We start from the raw sequence: 17,652 nt of genomic DNA, 5'->3' as shown, positions 1-17,652 counted from the left end.
CTTTGTCAGTTGCATCACTTGCAAATATTTTCTCCCATTCTGTGGGTTGTCTTTTCATTTTGTTTATGGTTTCCTTTGCTGAGCAAAAGCTTTTGAGTTTAATTAGGTCCCATTTGCTTATTTTTGTTTTCCATAAGAAAGCACATAATTTAATTGTAGGTGATTAGGTAGCATTGGAGCTCAGGTGAGGTTCTATCCATGGTGGAATGGATAAGTAAAATAAATTGATTGTGTTGTGTCTTATATGATGAGTAGGAACTATACAGGCAAAGAAGTAGGGGAAGTTTATGCCCAAAGAGGAAGCAGCATCTATATGGGTGTGATGTGTGGATAAAAAACTTTTGGGTACTTCAAACAAGGTAGCTGATGTAACTCAGAAAAGAAATGTTCAGGCATAAACAGAGAGTGGTGGTGAAAGATAGAGAAGAAAGGATAAATATGAGAGGAATTTAGGAAGAATTGACAGGGCTTAATGGTGATGAGAATGAGGAAGAAGAGATGTCTTAAATAATTCCCATGTTTCTGGCTTGGACTCTGAGTGAATGGTTATATCATTTATTGAGATCAGAAATACAGAGGAAGACATCCTCGGAGGCGGAGTCAGGATAGCAGTGTGGGAAGACATGGAGTTAGCATCTCCCCACAACTAGGGCTCCTGCTGGCTTCTGGTGGGGGACTCTGATGCCCAAGGAGACAGGAGGAATCCCAAAGTGAACCAGAAGCTTGTAGGATCTTGGTTCATGAGCCCTGGGATGGGCCAAAGCTCCTGCAGTGGGAGCACCAAGTCTGAACCACTGGACTAACAGAGAACCTCAGACCCCCGGCAATATTCATCGGAGTGAGGTCTCACAGAGTTACTCATCTGAGCACCAAGACCCAGCTCTACTCAAATGCCTACAAAAGCCAGTGTTGGAACCTCAGGCCAAGCAACCAGTAAGACAGGAACACAATCCCACTCATTAAAAAAAAAAAAAAAAGAGGGCTTCCCTGGTGGTGCAGTGGTTGAGAATCTGCCTGCTAATGCAGGGGACACAGGTTTGAGCCCTGGTCTGGGAAGATCCCACATGCCGTGGAGCAACTAGGCCCACGAGCCACAACTACTGAGCCTGCATGTCTGGAGCCTGTGCTCTGCAAAAAGAGAGTCCTTGATAGTGAGAGGCCCGCACACCATGATGAAGAGTGGCCCCCGCTTGTCACAACTAGAGAAAGCCCTCACATAGAAACTAAGACCCAACACAGTGAAAAAATAATTAATTAATTATTTTTTTAAAAAAGAAATGGCAAAAAATAATGTCACAGATGAAGGAGCAAAGTAAAAACCTACAAGACCAAGTAAATGAAGAGGAAATAGGCAATCTATCTGAAAAAGAATTCAGAGTAATGATAGTAAAGATGATCCAGAATCTGGGAAATAGAATGGAGGCACAGATTGAGAAAATACAAGAAATGTTTAACAAAGATCTAGAAGAACTAAAGAATAAACAAATAGAGATGAACAACACAATAACTGAAATGAAAAATACACTAGAAGGAACCAGTAACAGAATAACTGAGGCAGAAGACGAATAAGTGAGCTGGAAGACAAAATGGTGGAAATAACTGCCAAGGAGCAGAATACAGAAAAAAGAATAAAAAGAATTGAAGACAATCTCAGAGACCTCTGGGAAAACACTAAACACACCAACATTCAAATTATAGGGTTCCCAGAAGAAGAAGAGGAAAAGAAAGGGTCTGAGAATATATTTGAAGAGAATATATCAAAAACTTCCCTAACATGGGAAAGGAAATAGTCACCGAAGTCCAGGAAGTACAGAGAGTCCCATACAGGATAAACCCTAGGAAAAACACACCAAGACACATTAATCAAACTTACAAAAATTAAATTAAAAAAAATATTAAAAGCAGCAAGGGAAAAACAAAAAATAACATACAAAGGAATCCCCATAAGGTTATGAGCTGATTTTTCAGTGGAAACTCTGCAAGCCAGAAGTGGCAGTATATACTTAAAGTGATGAAAGAGAAAAACCTACAACCAAGATTACTCTACCCAGCAAGGATCTCATTCAGATTCGATGGAAAAGTCAAAAGCTTTTCAGACAAGCAAAAGCTAAAAGAATTCAGCACCACCAAACCAGCTTTACAACAAATGCTAAAGAAACTTCTCTAGGCAGGAAACACAAGAGAAGAGAAAGACCTACAAAAACAAACCCAAAACAATAAAGAAAATGGTAATAGGAACATACATATTGATAATAACTTTGAATGTAAATTGATTAAATGCCCCAACCAAAAGACAGGGACTGGCTGAATGGATACCAAAACAAGACCCTGGGCTTCCCTGGTGGTGCAGTGGTTGAGAATCCACCTGCCAATACAGGGGACATAGGTTCATGCCCCAGTCCAGGAAAATCCCACATGCTGCGGAGCGGCTGTGCCCATGAGCCATGGCCACTGAGAATGTTCATCCAGAGCCTGTGCTTCACAACGGGAGAGGCCACAACCATGAGAGGCCCACGTACCGCAAATAAAAACAAACAAAAAAAGACCCATATATATACTGTCTACAAGAGACCCACTTCAGACCTAGGGACACATACAGACTGAAAGTGAAGAGATGGAAAAAGACATTCCATGCAAGTGAAAATCAAAAGAAATTTGGAGTAGCAATACTCATATCAGATAAAATGAACTTTAAAATAAAGACTGTTACAAGAGGTAAGGAGGGACACTACATAATGATCAATCCAAGAAAAAGATATAACAATTATAAATGTCCATGCACCCAACATAAGAGCACCTCAATACATAAGGTGAATGCTAACAACCATCAAAGGAGAAATCAACAGTAACACAACAGTAGTAGGAGACTATTAACACCCCACTTACACCAATGGACAGATCATCCAAACAGAAAATAAGTAAGGAAACACAAGCTTTAAATGACATGATAGACCAGATAGATCTAATTGATCTTTATACAACATTCCACCCAAAAGTGGAAGAATACACTTTCTTCTCAAATGCACATGGAACGTTCTCCAGGATAGTTCACATCTTGGGTCACAAATGAAGCCTCAGAAAATTTAAGAAAATTGAAATCATATCAAGCAACTTTTCTGACCACAACACTATGAGATTGGAAATCAATTACAGGAAAAAAAACTGTAAAAAACACAAATACATGGAGGTTAAACAGTGCACTTCTAAATAAACAAGAGATCACTGAAGAAATCAAAGAAGAAACTAAAAAAAAACATAGAAACAAATGACAATGAAAACATGATGACCCAAAACCTGTGGAATGCAGCAAAAGAAGTTCTAAGAGGGAAGTTTATAGCTGTACAAGCCTACCTCAAGAAACAAGAAAAATCTCAAATAAACAATGTAACCCTACACTTAAAACAACTAGAGAAAGAAGAACAAAGAAAACCCAAAGTCAGTAGAAGGAAAGAAATCATAAAGAACAGAGCAGAAATAAATGAAATAGAAACAAAGAGCACAATAGCAAAGATCAGTAAAACTAAAAGCTCGTTCTTTGAGAAGATAAGCAAAATTGATAAACCCTTAGCCAGACTCATCAAGAAAAAAAAGGAGAGGATGCAAATCAATAAAATTAGAAATGAAAAAGGAGAAATCACAACTGACACTGCAGAATTACAAGGGATTATAAGAGACTACTACAAACAATTACATGCCAATAAAATGGACAACCATGAAGAAACAAATTCTTAGAAAGGTACAATTTTCCAAGACTGAACCAGGAAGAATTAGAAAATATAAACAGACCTATCACAAGTAATGAAATTGAAACCATAATAAAAATCTTCCAACAAAAAAAGTCCAGGACCAGATGGCTTCACAGGTGAATTCTATCAAACATTTAGAGAAGAGCTAACACCTCCTTCTAAAACACTTCCAAAGAATTTCAGAGGGAGAAGCACTCCCAAATTCATTCTGCAATGCCACCATCATCCTGATACCAAAACCAGGAAAAGATGTCACAAAAAAAGAAAATTATAGACCAATATCACTGATGAACATAGATGCAAAAATCCTGAACAAAATACTAGCAAACAGAATCCAACGGCACATTAAAAGGATCATACACCATGATCAAGTGGGATTTATCCCAGGGATACAAGGATTCTTCAATATACACAAATCAATCAATGTGATACACTACATTAACAAATTAAGGAATAAAAACCATATGATCATCTCAATAGATGCAGAAAAAGCTTTTGACAAAATTCAACACCAATTTATGATAAAAACTCCCCAGAAAATGGGCATAAAGGGAACGTACCTCAACATAATAAAGGCCATATATGACAAACCCACAGCAAGCATCATACTCAATGGTGAAAAACTGAAAGCATTTCTTCTAAGATCAGGAGCAATACAAGGATGTCCACTCTCACCACTCCTATTCAACAGAGTTTTGGAAGTCCTAGCCACAGCAATCAGAGAAGAAAAAATAAAAGGAATACAAATTGGAAAAGAAGAAGTAAAACTGTCACTGTTTGTCGATGACATGATACTATACATAGAAAATCCTAAAGATGCCACCAGAAAAATACTAGAATTAATCAATGAATTTGGTAAGGTTGCAGAATACAAAATTAATGCACAGAAATCTCTTGTATTCCTATACACTAATGATGAAAAATCTGTAAGAGAAAGTAAGGAAACACTCCCATTTACCACTGCAACAAAAAGAATAAAATACCTAGGAATAAACCTGCCTAAGGAGGTGAAAGTCTTGTACTCAGAAAACTATAAAACACTGATGAAAGAAATCAAAGATGTTATAAACAGATGGAGAGATATACCATGTTCTTGGATTGGAAGAATCAATATTGTGAAAATGACTATACTCCCCAAAGCAATCTACAGATTCAATGCAATCCCTATCAACCTACCAATGGCATTCTTAACAGAATTAGAACAAAAAATTTTACAATTCATATGGAAACACAAAAGACCCCAAATAGCCAAAGCAATCTTGAGAAAGAAAAATGGAGCTGGAAGAATCAGGCTTCCAGACTTCAGACTATATCACAAAGCTACAGTAATCAAGACAGTATGGTACTGGCACAGAAACAGAAATATAGACCAGTGGTACAGGATAGAATGCCCAGAGATAAACCCACGCACATGTGGGCACCTAATTTATGACAAAGGTGGCAAGAACATACAATGGAGAAAAGGCAGCCTCTTCAATAAGTGGTGCTGGGAAAAGTGGACAGCTACATGTAAAAGAATGAAATTAGAAAACTACCTAACACCATACACAAAAATAAACTCCAAATGGATTAAAGACTTAAATGTACAACCAGACACTATAAAACTCTTAGAGGAAAACATAGGAAAAACACTCTTTGACATAAACCACAGCAAAATCTTTTGTGACCCACCTCCTAGAGTAATGGAAATAAAAACAAAAATAAACAAATGGGACTTCATTAAATTTAAAAGCTTTTGTGCAGCAAAGGAAACCATAGACAAGACTAAAAGACAACTCTCAGAATGGGAGAAAATATTTTCAAATGAAACAACAAAGTATTAATCTCCAAAATATACAAACAGCTCATGGAGCTCAATATCAGAAAAACAAACAATCCAGTTAAAAAATGGGTGGAAGACCTAAATAGACATTTCACCAAGGAAGACATACAGATGGCCAAGAGGCACATGAAAAGATGCTCAGTATCACTAATTATTAGAGAAATGCAAATCAAAACTACAATGACGTATCACTTCATGCTGGTCAGAATGGTCACTATCATAAAATCTAGAAACAATAAATGCTGGAAAGGGTGTGGTGAAACGGAACCATCCTACACTGTTGGTAGGAATGTAGATTGATATAACCACTATGGAAAACAGTATGGAGGTTCCTTAAAAAACTAAAAATAGAACTACCATATGACCCAGCAATCCTGCTACTGGGCATATACCCTAAGAAAACCATAATTCAAAAAGAGACATGTACCACAATGTTCATTGCCGCACTATTTACAATACCGAGGACATGGAACCAACCTAAATGTCCATTGGCAGATGAATGGATAAAGAAGATGTGGACATATATACAATGGACTATTACTCAGCCATAAAAAGAAATGAAACTGAGCTATTTGTAATGAGGTGGATGGACCTAGAGTCTATCATATAGAGTGAAGTAAGTCATAAAGAGAAAAACAAATACCATATGCTAACACATAAAATGGTACTGATGAGCCTAGTTGCAGGGAAGGAATTAAGAGGTAGACATAGAAAGTGGACTTGAGGACATGGGGTGGGAGGGCTAAGCTGGAGCAAAGTGAGAGTAGCATCAACATATATACCCTACCAAATGTAAAATAGCTGGCCAGTGGGAAGCAGCTGCATAGCACAGGGAGATCAGCTCCAGCTCGGTGCTTTGCGATGACCTAGAGGGATGGGCTAGGAAGGATGGGAGGGAGGCTCAAGAGGGAGGGGATACTGGGACATGTGTGTGCATATGGCTGATTCGCTTTGTTGTGCAGCAGAAACTAACACAGAATTGTGAAGCAATTATACTCCAATAAAGATCTATTTTTTTAAAAAAAAGAAATACAGAGGAATATTTTCTGGAGTTAACAAGCGCAAGGCTATGAACAAAGGTAAGTCATTGGCTCAGCTGTACAGAATCTTCAAGTTTAGTGGGTAAGAAAGTCACATGGACAAGTGATATTATAGTAGTATATTCAAGATACAGTAATGGTATCAGAAAGGGGAGATTAGCAGCCTTGGAGAGGCGTATCAATAGTAGTTAACCGTACAGACTCTGGAACCCACTACCACCCGGGTTTGACTCCTAATTCTTCCTTTGAGATAATGTGTTCCTTAACCTTTTCGTTCAGGTTTCTCATCTGCAAAATGTGAATAACATTAGCATCTATACCATAGGGTTAATGTGAGGTTTTCATTAGAACAATGTTGGGAACACAAACTGTGCTTAAATAAATTGGTGAGTAAGGCATCAAGGAGAGGTTTATAAAGGAGATCATCTATAAGTCAAGCCCTGATAAGTGCTAAGGTGTTTTTCAAGTGGACTAACCAGGAGGATGTCAGGGAGAAGGTAAAGCATATGCAAAGTCATGGAGGCAAGATAAAGTTGAGGCTCTGGGGAGATTTGACTAGCTCCACATAGCTGGAGGTTTCTACTTTTGTCTTGTATTAGAGGTAGACGTGCTGGAAAGGGACTGGAGCCCTATGAAGCTCTGGTTTATTAAATCAGACTCTGTTACTCTTTGTCATCCTTCTTTCCACTGCCTATCACCTTTTCTCTCTTGCAAGTCCTTTCCTTTTTCTGCTTGCTGTCTTTATCTTACAGATGGCTATTCATGGATCTGTGTATTTTAAGACTTTGCCCCTCTGTATTCATGCCTGCATCCTGTAACTAATCCGAAAGCCAAAATCAAGTTAATCCTTGTTGCTTAAACATCTCCTATCCAACATACCTGGTTCATGTAGTAACAAATCTCACCTCTACCATAGGACTCCCTCAGAATCTTAGTGTTGAAAACTCATTGATCCTCAGACTTGAACTTCTGCATTATATTTCTAGACATGGCCTTGGTTTCCTCTTGACCAAATTTATATTCTTATGCCATCCACCCAATCTATCTTGAGTAAGTAACCCTTTTGGACTGACCTGTCCCAGAATGCCTATTTTGGTTCTGGTGAGGAATGGAGGTGGTTTTCACCCTGCTCTTGTTCTCGGGGGGCAGTTAATTTTGTGCCTATACCCCTCAGTGACTCATCCTCCCTGACAGGTAATTGGAAGTCTGAGATGCTGAGCATGGAACTGGGACAGACATAAAATTGAGACAGTACTTGTTTTATCATCTGCAGTCCTGCGTCCTCATAGAAACAATAAAAGAGCAGTATTGATAAAAGAAATAAATTGAGGACAGTCAGGCATTCAAAAGAGATGTGAAACTCTAAGATGCTAGACAGAGAGAGAGAGAGAGAGAGTCCAAGTAGAGGCAGGAGACAGAACCTGGGAAAGCCACGTGAGTACAAGGGAGGTCAAAGACAAGGTGGAAGGAAACAAGCCAATTTTTATGAGGTGATGTCCTGGTCAGGACAGTGAAGGCGGCTAGGGAAGATGGACACTGTGCCATCCAAAATCACTTGGGAGCTCTGGGAAACGGTCAGGAGTTCCTGGAGACCGTCCAAACAGTACAAGTTACTAACCATGCGCAACTCCTTTTTAAGGAAATGTCCTCGAGACAGTATGATTGCAAAAGGGTATTCAGACTTGGAGATAGAAGCAAGCATTGTGGTTCAGGTCATGTGACCTTGGACAAAGCAAGTCACCTTTCTGAGTCTTAGCTTCTTACATGTTAAATGTAGGAGGGGGATAAAAAAACAAACAATAAAAAACAACAACTTTCCTGCCCTGGGTATCCAACAAATCTTTAGAAACAAAGTAAAATAATGCATGTGAAAGCACTTAATGAAGCTGTAAAGCCAATATTAATGGAGCAAATTATAATCATTAATTCAATTGCACAGAGGAAGAAATGTTAACAATAGAATGTGCTTGCTATTTCAAGGTTTGCCATTCTGTGGGAACAGGGAAATATCAAGAACAGAGAGGTCTGACCTAGGGATAAAATTACCAATTCATTCCACCTTCCTTTCAGGGTTCTTATGACAGTTAACTTGCCAAGTTTCAACCACAAGACCATATGTTTGTTAGATCATGTGGGTAAATGTGGTTTATTCTGATTATTTTTTGTATTAACATTATTAGTGCAGTGCTTCATTTATTATGCTGACCCAAATTCAATCTGTCAGGAGGCTTCACAGAACACAAAAGTGTAAAAATACTCTAAATGCAAGTGATTTTTAGAATAGGAGAACACTAAGCTCACCTCGTCCCCAGCAGATCTTGGGGGCAATCACCTTGGCTCTCACACAGAGTGGTAATCAAGCTGATCAGAGTCCCGACCCTTTCTAAAGCCTTGAAGATCCTTCTGAAGTGTCAAAGGAATATTCCTATGAACTAATGATAGCTTTCATATTTAATGTACTTTAATTATTCTAATTATTTGGAAGTTGGTATTCAGTGCCCTAATTCAAACTAAGTCCTTTGCCCAAACAAATCACTCATTTTCTGAGTATACTGAGTTACTAAATATATATTGAACTCTTGCCTTCAATGCTTCTCTCTCACAATTACAAATAATATGCTAAGTTCAGACACTAAAGTATAGAATCATTATAATTAGCTAAATTCAGTTTTCTAAGTCATAAGTCAGCCCACCAGGTGAGGCTTCCTTCTTCTTCAGCCTCATTTCTCCCCTTTGCTACCACATACTCTGTGTTTCAGCCATGCAGACAATTTGCAGTTCCCCAAAGGTATCATCCGTTCAATAATTTTGTGCCTTTGTATATGCATCCTCCCCACAGCTTCAAGCCTAGTACAATCTTTGTTCATCAGGGAAGCTCCTACTCATGCTTCAAAACTCATGGCATGCATTATGTCCTTGGTGAAGCCTTCCCAAATTTCCATTAGATAATACATGCCCTCTCCCTCTCTGACCTCACTGTTCCTCCCTGGGAGTTACTGGCTGTGGCCCTCAAATGGCTACAAGCTTCTTGGGGGACAGGCGAATTATTTATTCATGTTCACATTTCCTTTTTCTAGCCCATGGTCTGGCACAAAGTAGACCTCCAAAAATCTTGTGGGACCAAGGAATGTAAGAAGTCTTCTCTAGTCCGGTTCATTTGTGTGAAGGAGCCTCACTGTCTCAGTCCCCTGTTTCAAGTGCTTCCTGATATAAAATATCAGGAAAACAGGTCTTTTCTTACGACAAATGGGCATGGATTATGAAAATGTTATGCAATATTAGGCAAATGCTACACTGTTTCCTGCAGGAACTGTCCACATATACAACTTTCAGACAGTTCAGCAGTGAAGCTTTTGTTGCAGGTGGATGGGGCCGGTGGATGGGACTATGACAGTCAGCTTCTTTAGGAGATGAACTTTGCTTGTCCCTGAGCTTCACTCCAACTGGAGGAGGTAAGACTGTTTATCAGGACCTTTTCTTTGTGCCATAGCAACCTAATTGCTCTCCCTGATGGTTAAAAGGAGAGACACAGGAAATCAGCTTCCTTTCTCCTTCCTATTGGTAAGAATATTTTGACTGAAACTAAGCTAACAGACTTGAGTTGAATGCAGGTGAAACTGAGGGGACTGCAGCTGTTAGAAACAAATAGAATGATGTTAAATGCCATTGATGATGAGGGGGTTGAACAGTTCACTGGGAAAGAGACAGAAGAAGGAGAAGTAATTCCCTGTGGATGGGTGCAAATCAAATGATAATCTAGCGTTGCAGCTGAGAATTGACAAATAAATATGTGGTCATGAGAGATAGCTAATTCCAGGGAAGGAGAGGGGTGTGTGTGGTGGGGAGAGAGAGAGACAGAGAGAGAGAGACAGAGACAGACAGAGAGACAGAGAAAGTCCAGGAGTTAAGAACTGCTTATAAGCATGATGCTCCATTTCTGGTTTCCAGACAGTGATATTTCTGTGTGAGGATGTCATTCAAAAGAATGTTCAAAATGCCATAATCAGAATGGTATTTTAGTACCTCATCTTTAATATAAGTTGTTAATTAATGAAACATACTAAATACTGATGAAATTAAATGTTCCAATCAGACAATAGAACATATTTAAAGATATATATTTATATATCAACATATATAAATACAATTGCTATATATATGTTTATATATATATATACACATATATATGTGTCTGCCTGTCTGTCCCCCTGTAGAATAAAAACAATTGTATTTTCGGCAGATACATTTATTAAGTCAGCACAGGACTCCCTCTCACTTCTGGTTGTGACCTGAGAATGGCCCATTTCAATCACTATCACTAAGGAACTGGCAAGAGAGGGGGAATTGGGCTCTAGTAATTGTCTATTCATGTTTGATAATGTGCAGCTAAATAATAACTTTACCAGACCACTCCCCAAACTCCTCCAAGGCAAAAGATCCAGAAGTGAGAAATTTCGGGGGGAAAAATATTTTTAAGGATGGCTTTTTTCATTATTTTTTGGTATTTCTCCACTGAAAATTACATGGAGTGATAAATGCAACAAGGGACACATCCTGCTTTCTGCAGCAACAATAAAGAGAGCATTAGAGAGAAACAAATCATGGTATGTCCATTCAATGGCTGCTGTGTGGCCACCAAAAATAAGTCAGATCTACACGCTTGGACATGGTGTGATGTCCAGCAGGTGTTCATAAGTGAAAAATTATGGAGGACAATGATTGGCAACACTTTTTATAATAACTACCTCACAAGATTGAGAAGGTGGGGAAAATTTCACTTCATTTTATACACATTATGTTGTTTAATATGTATTGTTTAAAATGTTTGCAATGAGCCAGACTGATACATTTTTAAATAAAGAATGACTGAAGGTAGGAATGTAAATGAGAGAATGAGAGAGGAGAAGAGAATGAAGGAAGCAGGACACAGATCCCAAGAATATGATCAAGGTGTGACACTCTTTACAGGTAGGACTAATGATTTTCTCTGTCATATTTGAAGATGCCATTGATATTGTGCTAGGAAAAGAAATAGTCTATATATTTTGAGTCATCCTGAATAAGTTATATCACTAATAATATACTAGGTTTCTAGTTAAACATTGAACTTTAACAAATTTAATATAATTTTATTAAAGAGCAGCACTGGGGAAGGAAGGAGGGTACATTTGGGAACTTAGTTTAATTTTTTAAAAGGAAAAAAGAGCTGGACTCCCAAAAACATAGGGCATGAAGAGCAACTTGGACAAGTTTCAGAGAATCACAGAGACACAAGGGTTGGGCTAGGAGAGGAAGGGACCAGGAGATTAAAAATAAAGCTCTTTTTATAAACATCATATCTTATAATCTGCATAATACTTCATCACCTGGGTGTTTTGTTAGACACTTAGGTGGTTTTTCTATGATTTTATGGCATGTGTTTATAGGTTCCAGAGAATAAATATTGAAAATATTTTCAGAGAAGAGAATGAATATATCAAACCTTAGATGTTTCAAGTAAAAAGCCCACCCAAATTATTTATTTTCTACTCATTTATTTCTAATAAGTCTGTGAAACTCAATTATGACTGTTACTGTATAATTTAAGACACCCTGTATATCCTTCAAATCTCACATTAAAGAAAAAATCTCAGAGATGATGGGGTCTTTAATTAGGTGGTAGAAAATGTGGCTGAATTAGAGATGGCAAACTCAGAAAAAGAAAGCAGTTTATTCTAAGTGACACAGATAATTGATGATATAGCCCAGATTTAAATCTGAGTCTATCTCACCAAAGCTATATACTCTTAAGAAAAAACAAATTTTGTCTGAATAGAAAAGTATTGCATGCTTTAATTAGAGCCTCACATATCCATTTACACTTTCTAAAATGGTCATCTTATAGAACTGACAAAGTAGTGACTTCCCTGTGACAAGATGTGACTGGTACCAAAAAGTGCCTAACTCAGAGATTGCCACGAAAATAGAGGTGTCCACTCTGTTGGATATTGAGAGAAAGACAGATACATGGTAGACAGAAACATGGCCCCCACACCAAAAATGTCCATATGCTACCTTACATATCAAAAAGGACTTTGTAGATATGAATAAATTAAGGATCTTGAGATGGGGAGACTATCCTGGATTATCTGGGTGGGCCCAACGTGACTGTAAGTGTCCTTATTGGAGAGAGGGAGGACAGTCAGAGTCGGAAAAGGAGATGTGATAGCATGAGTAGAATATCAATGTCTGAGAGATTGGACTATGCTGTACTGCTGGTATTGAAACTGGAGGAGGGGCCATGATCTGAAGAATGTGGGAAGCCTCTAGAAGCTGGAAAAGGCAGGAAATGGATTCTTCCCAAGAGCCCTCAGAAAGGAGTGCAGACTTGCTAACCCCTTAATTTAGACCAGTGAGACGAATTTTGGATTTCTGACCTCTAGAACTATAATATAATTTGTGTTGTCTTAAGCTACTAAATTTGTAGTACTTTGTTGCAGCTCGATAGAAAACTAAAACAAATTGTAAAAGGCTCTTCTAGGTGAACTTGATGTTTCAAGGGATCAGTGTCAGTGGGGAATAGGAGTAGGAAAACTGGAAAATGTTGCTGATTAAGAGATGGCAGAACCACTGATGGTGGAAGGGTCTCAGAGTTTGACTTCAAGATGTATGGATGGTGACTTGTCCTTTTTCATCATTCTTCCTTAATCTCAGGACCAAGGAAAAAGCAGTGTAATCAGAATGACACACATGTAGCAATATGTTCACTTTATCACACAGAGTATTTTCTGCATATTGCAGAAATTTTTAAAAGAATAATTTCAGTAAGGTCTTAATGAAATAATTATCCTTGTATTTAATCCTTCCATATTTTAACCACTCTGATTTGCCCAAACCTTTGTAAATTTTCAAGGACAAATTTAACTGCAAATAATAAATTATTTAAAACCTACAGAAAAAGGCTTTCTGAACCAATTCCCACGGAGCAGACATTTCCTGAATCTCAATCTTCTATCATCTTCCAGAAGATGCAAAAGAAGAAGTTGGGCAAGTCACATAATTTCCCTGGAGTTCTTATTTTGTGAAATTATGCCTAATTCATTGAGACAGGCAGAGAATGTTGAATCTTAAATCTGGAAGGAACCCCAGAGATGGAAGTAGCCCAGATTTCTCATTTTATGTATGAGAAAACTGGGTTAGTTACTTCAGTTGCTTGCCCAAGATTTCACATTGCATTGCCCTCTGCCTGTGCCCCTAACTGCACAACATACTGGGCTCTATACTAGACAGTAGTGATGCAGAAGTGACAGATTTTTTTGTCCTTAAGAATTTTATACTCTAGGAAGGCAGACAGGCAAATAACGTACATATATAATGTATTTTGTAAATACAATGATAGAAGTAAGCATGAAGAATTGGTTAGGCTTGGAGGAGGGGCACATAGTCCAGACGGGCATCACTCATCATGGATGTTCACTGATTTTTAAAATAAAAACTTTACTGACTTGTTTTTATTTTACAAAAATAATTGTGTCCTTAGTCAATTGTTTTTAAAATACTGTCAATAAAATGAAGAAAGTAAAAATTGTCCATAATCATATCATCCAGAGATAACTATTCTTAACATTGTCTTATATATCCTAATATAGTAATATTACATCTACATAGATATATACACACAATTATGCATATATGTATATATTTCTAGTCTCTCTCAATATATGTATAATTTTAATGTATATATATATATGCATGCTGCTGCTATTTGTCACTTAGCAAATCACAGATATCTTATTTTAAAATCACTGAATATCACAGTTAGAATAAATATACTAAATACCATCTTGTCCAACTGCCAAATAAATAATTTTTACAAATTTTTGAATAGTTTAAAATTTACAGAAAAATTGCAAAGATAGTACAGAGTTCCCCATATCCACTTTCCTCTATTATTAACATCTTACATTAGTATGGTAATTTATTACAATTAATAAATCTACATCGTTATTAACTACAGTCTGTACCTTTATTTCCTTAGTTTTTACCTACTGTTCTTTTTCTGTTCCATGATCCCATCCAAGATACCACACTACATTTAGTTTTCACATCTTCTTAGGTTCCTCTTAACTGTTATAGTATCTGAGACTTTCCTTGTTTTTAGTAACCTTGACATTTTTTGAAGAATATTGATCAAATATTTTGTAGAGTGTCCTTCAGCTGGGATTTGTCTGGTATTTTTCTTATAAGCAGACTGGAGTTACGGGTGTGAGGGAGGAAGGTCACAGAGGTAAAATAGCATTCTCATGCATTGTATCAAGGGTGCAAACTATCAGCATGACATGACTGTTGATGTTAACCTTGATCACCTGGTTCAGGTATTGTTTGTCAGGTTTCTTATCTGTAAAGTTACTCCCTCCCACCTTTCCATACTTTATTATTTGGAAGAGAGTCCACACTCAAGGAGTAAGAAGTTAGAAAGTGTAGTATCTAAATAAATTATTTGGAATTCTTCTGCACAGGAGGTTTGTCTATTCTCCCACAGTTATTTATTTATATAAATCACTTATTTATATGAGTATGGACTCATGGATATTTATTTTAAATTTTGGGTTATAATCCAATACTGCTTTACGTATTGTGTGCTCAAATTGTACCAGCTTGGGTCATTAGGAGCTTTTTCAGCTGGCTTTTGTTTCTCTTTGACATACCACATCATTTTGTGTGTGTGTGTGTGTGTGTGTGTGTGTGTGTGTGCGCGCGCGCGCGCGTGTTTAGCACTTCCTTACTTTAAGATGTTACAAGTTTATCATTTATAGTTCAACAATCTCTCAAGGTGCATTGGTTCCTTTTACAAGAGAATGATATATTAGAAACCAAGATCTGGGTACTATACATGCTTATTACTACTGGGTGTTTTGCTTCTAGGCCCTCTCAGTTGACAGAGGGAGGAAATATATATGTGTATGCTAACTCATCTATATAAACATATGTATAAATATTTCCATATGTAACCATCTGTATGTATATTAAGCTAACCATGAGTTAATACTATTGTCCTCAACTCTAATCCATTACCACCTGGGTGGTTCTAGCCTCTTCGCCTTGTTTATTTGGAAATTTCCACTCCAACTGTGAGAAACCTGGCTCTCACATTGTTTGTTTCTTTTCCCTTTTATTTTCACTTAGCCTGGCTAAAGAGTCATCCTTTTTATTGATCTTTTCAAATAACCAGTTTTTGGTTTCATTGATTTTTCTCTATTGTCTTCCTGTATTTCAATTTCATTGATTTTTGCTCTTATTTTTATTATTTCTTTTCTTCTGCTTGCTTTAAGCTTATGTTGCTTAGATTATAGATTTTAGATCTTTATTATTTTCTAAAATATGTATTTAATACTATAAATTTCCTTCTAAGCACTGCTTTTGCTATATCTTACAAATTTTGATAATTGTGCTAAGTTGTATCTTCATTTTCATTTAGTTCAAAATATTTTTAAACCTAAGATTTCTTCTTTAACCCAGGTGTTATTTAGAATTGTGTTGTTTAATCTTCAAATATTTTGAAATTTTATAGTTATGTTTCTGTTCCTGATTTCTAGTTTGATTCTGTTGTGGCGTGAAAACACACTTTATGTGATTTCTAGCCTTATAAATTTATTAAGGTACATTTTATGACCTGGAATGTGGTCAACTTTGTTGAATGTTCTATGTGAGCTTGAGAAGAATATGTATTCTATAGTTGAATGAAATTTTCTATACATTTAAACAGGATCAAGTTGGTTAACAGTGCTGTTCATGTCATCAGTATGCTCACTGATTTTCTGCCTGCTTTGTGTATCAATTACTGAAAGAGGGGTGGTGAAGTCTCCAACTACAATAGTGGATTTGCCTATTTCTCCTTTCAGTTATATCAATTTTCACCTCGTGTATGTTTATGCTTTTGTGTTAAGTGCATATGTTACCTGGTCCAAGCTTTACTCCTCACTGCATGACACGCCAATAAATCAAGAGAGAAGTTGTTGGGGCAAAGGATAGCGATTTTATTCAGGCTGACAGCAGACCAAGAAGGTGGTGGACTAGTGAACCATCTCACCTGAGTTAGAAGTGAGCCTTCTTTTATACTAAAAGAGGAGAGGGTGTGGCTGATTGTTTCAGACATCTTGGTGCCAGTCAGACTCTGGAGGGGATGTGATAATTCTTTGTTCTTACAGCTGTCCACATAGGTCTGATCACAATGTTCCTATAAACCTTCAAAAAGACCAATGTTATTTTCTGTTCTGCAACTTTTTATCTCTATTTGAATGAAAAGTGTAATGCCTTTAAAGGTCAAGCCTGGGAGGCAGAGCCTTGAGAAAGGGTTATCTATGTATATTTCAGGCTATAGGCAACATTATTTTACTGTTTGAAGAGAGAAAGGCACAGAGCCATCATGACTAAGCACAGGCAACAGAGCACAAAGGTTAGAACTAAAGGAATTGAGCCAATATGGAGTCAGATTTGTTCTCTGTTACACATACACATTTAGAATTGTTATGTCTTCTGGAGAATTTATACCTTTATCATTACATAATGCCAATATTTACCTCTGATAATCTTCCTTGTTCTAAAGTCTGCTTTGTTTGAAGTGAATATAGCTAATCCAGCTTTCTTTTGATTAGTGTGGTGTATCTTTCTCCATCCCTTTTACTTTGATTCTATCTGAGTGTTTATATTTAAAATGGATTTCTTGTAGATAACATCAAATTGGGGGTTGTTGTTTTTAACCCACTCTGACAATCTCTGTCTTTTAACTGCTGTATTTTGAGCATTCACATTTAGAGTGATTATTGATATAATTGGCATAATGTCTCTATGTTATGCCTACTATGTCTGTAATTGTTTTCTATTTGTTGCATTTGTTCTTTGTTTCTTTTTTCCCCTCTTTTTTTCTGCTTCCTCTGGTTTTATTGAGCATTTTATATGACTCTATTCTATTTTCTCTTTTAGCGTGTTGTATACTTATTTTAAAACATACTTAGTGGTTTCCTTAGAGTTTACACTACTAGTTTTTAACTAATCTAAAGTCACC

At 37.1% G+C, this 17,652-nt stretch overlaps 1 protein-coding gene across 1 annotated transcript in view; it reads left to right on the top strand.

The window, feature by feature from the left end:
- Positions 1–17,652, top strand: part of ITPRID1 (ITPR interacting domain containing 1) — a 194,520-nt gene that overhangs the window by 31,910 nt on the left and 144,958 nt on the right.

This window comes from Kogia breviceps, chromosome 9 (genome assembly GCF_026419965.1).
Source record: "Kogia breviceps isolate mKogBre1 chromosome 9, mKogBre1 haplotype 1, whole genome shotgun sequence".
NCBI lineage: Eukaryota > Metazoa > Chordata > Mammalia > Artiodactyla > Physeteridae > Kogia > Kogia breviceps.
Note: the sequence above shows the minus strand (reverse complement) of the source record. Positions and strands in the feature narration are given on the sequence as shown.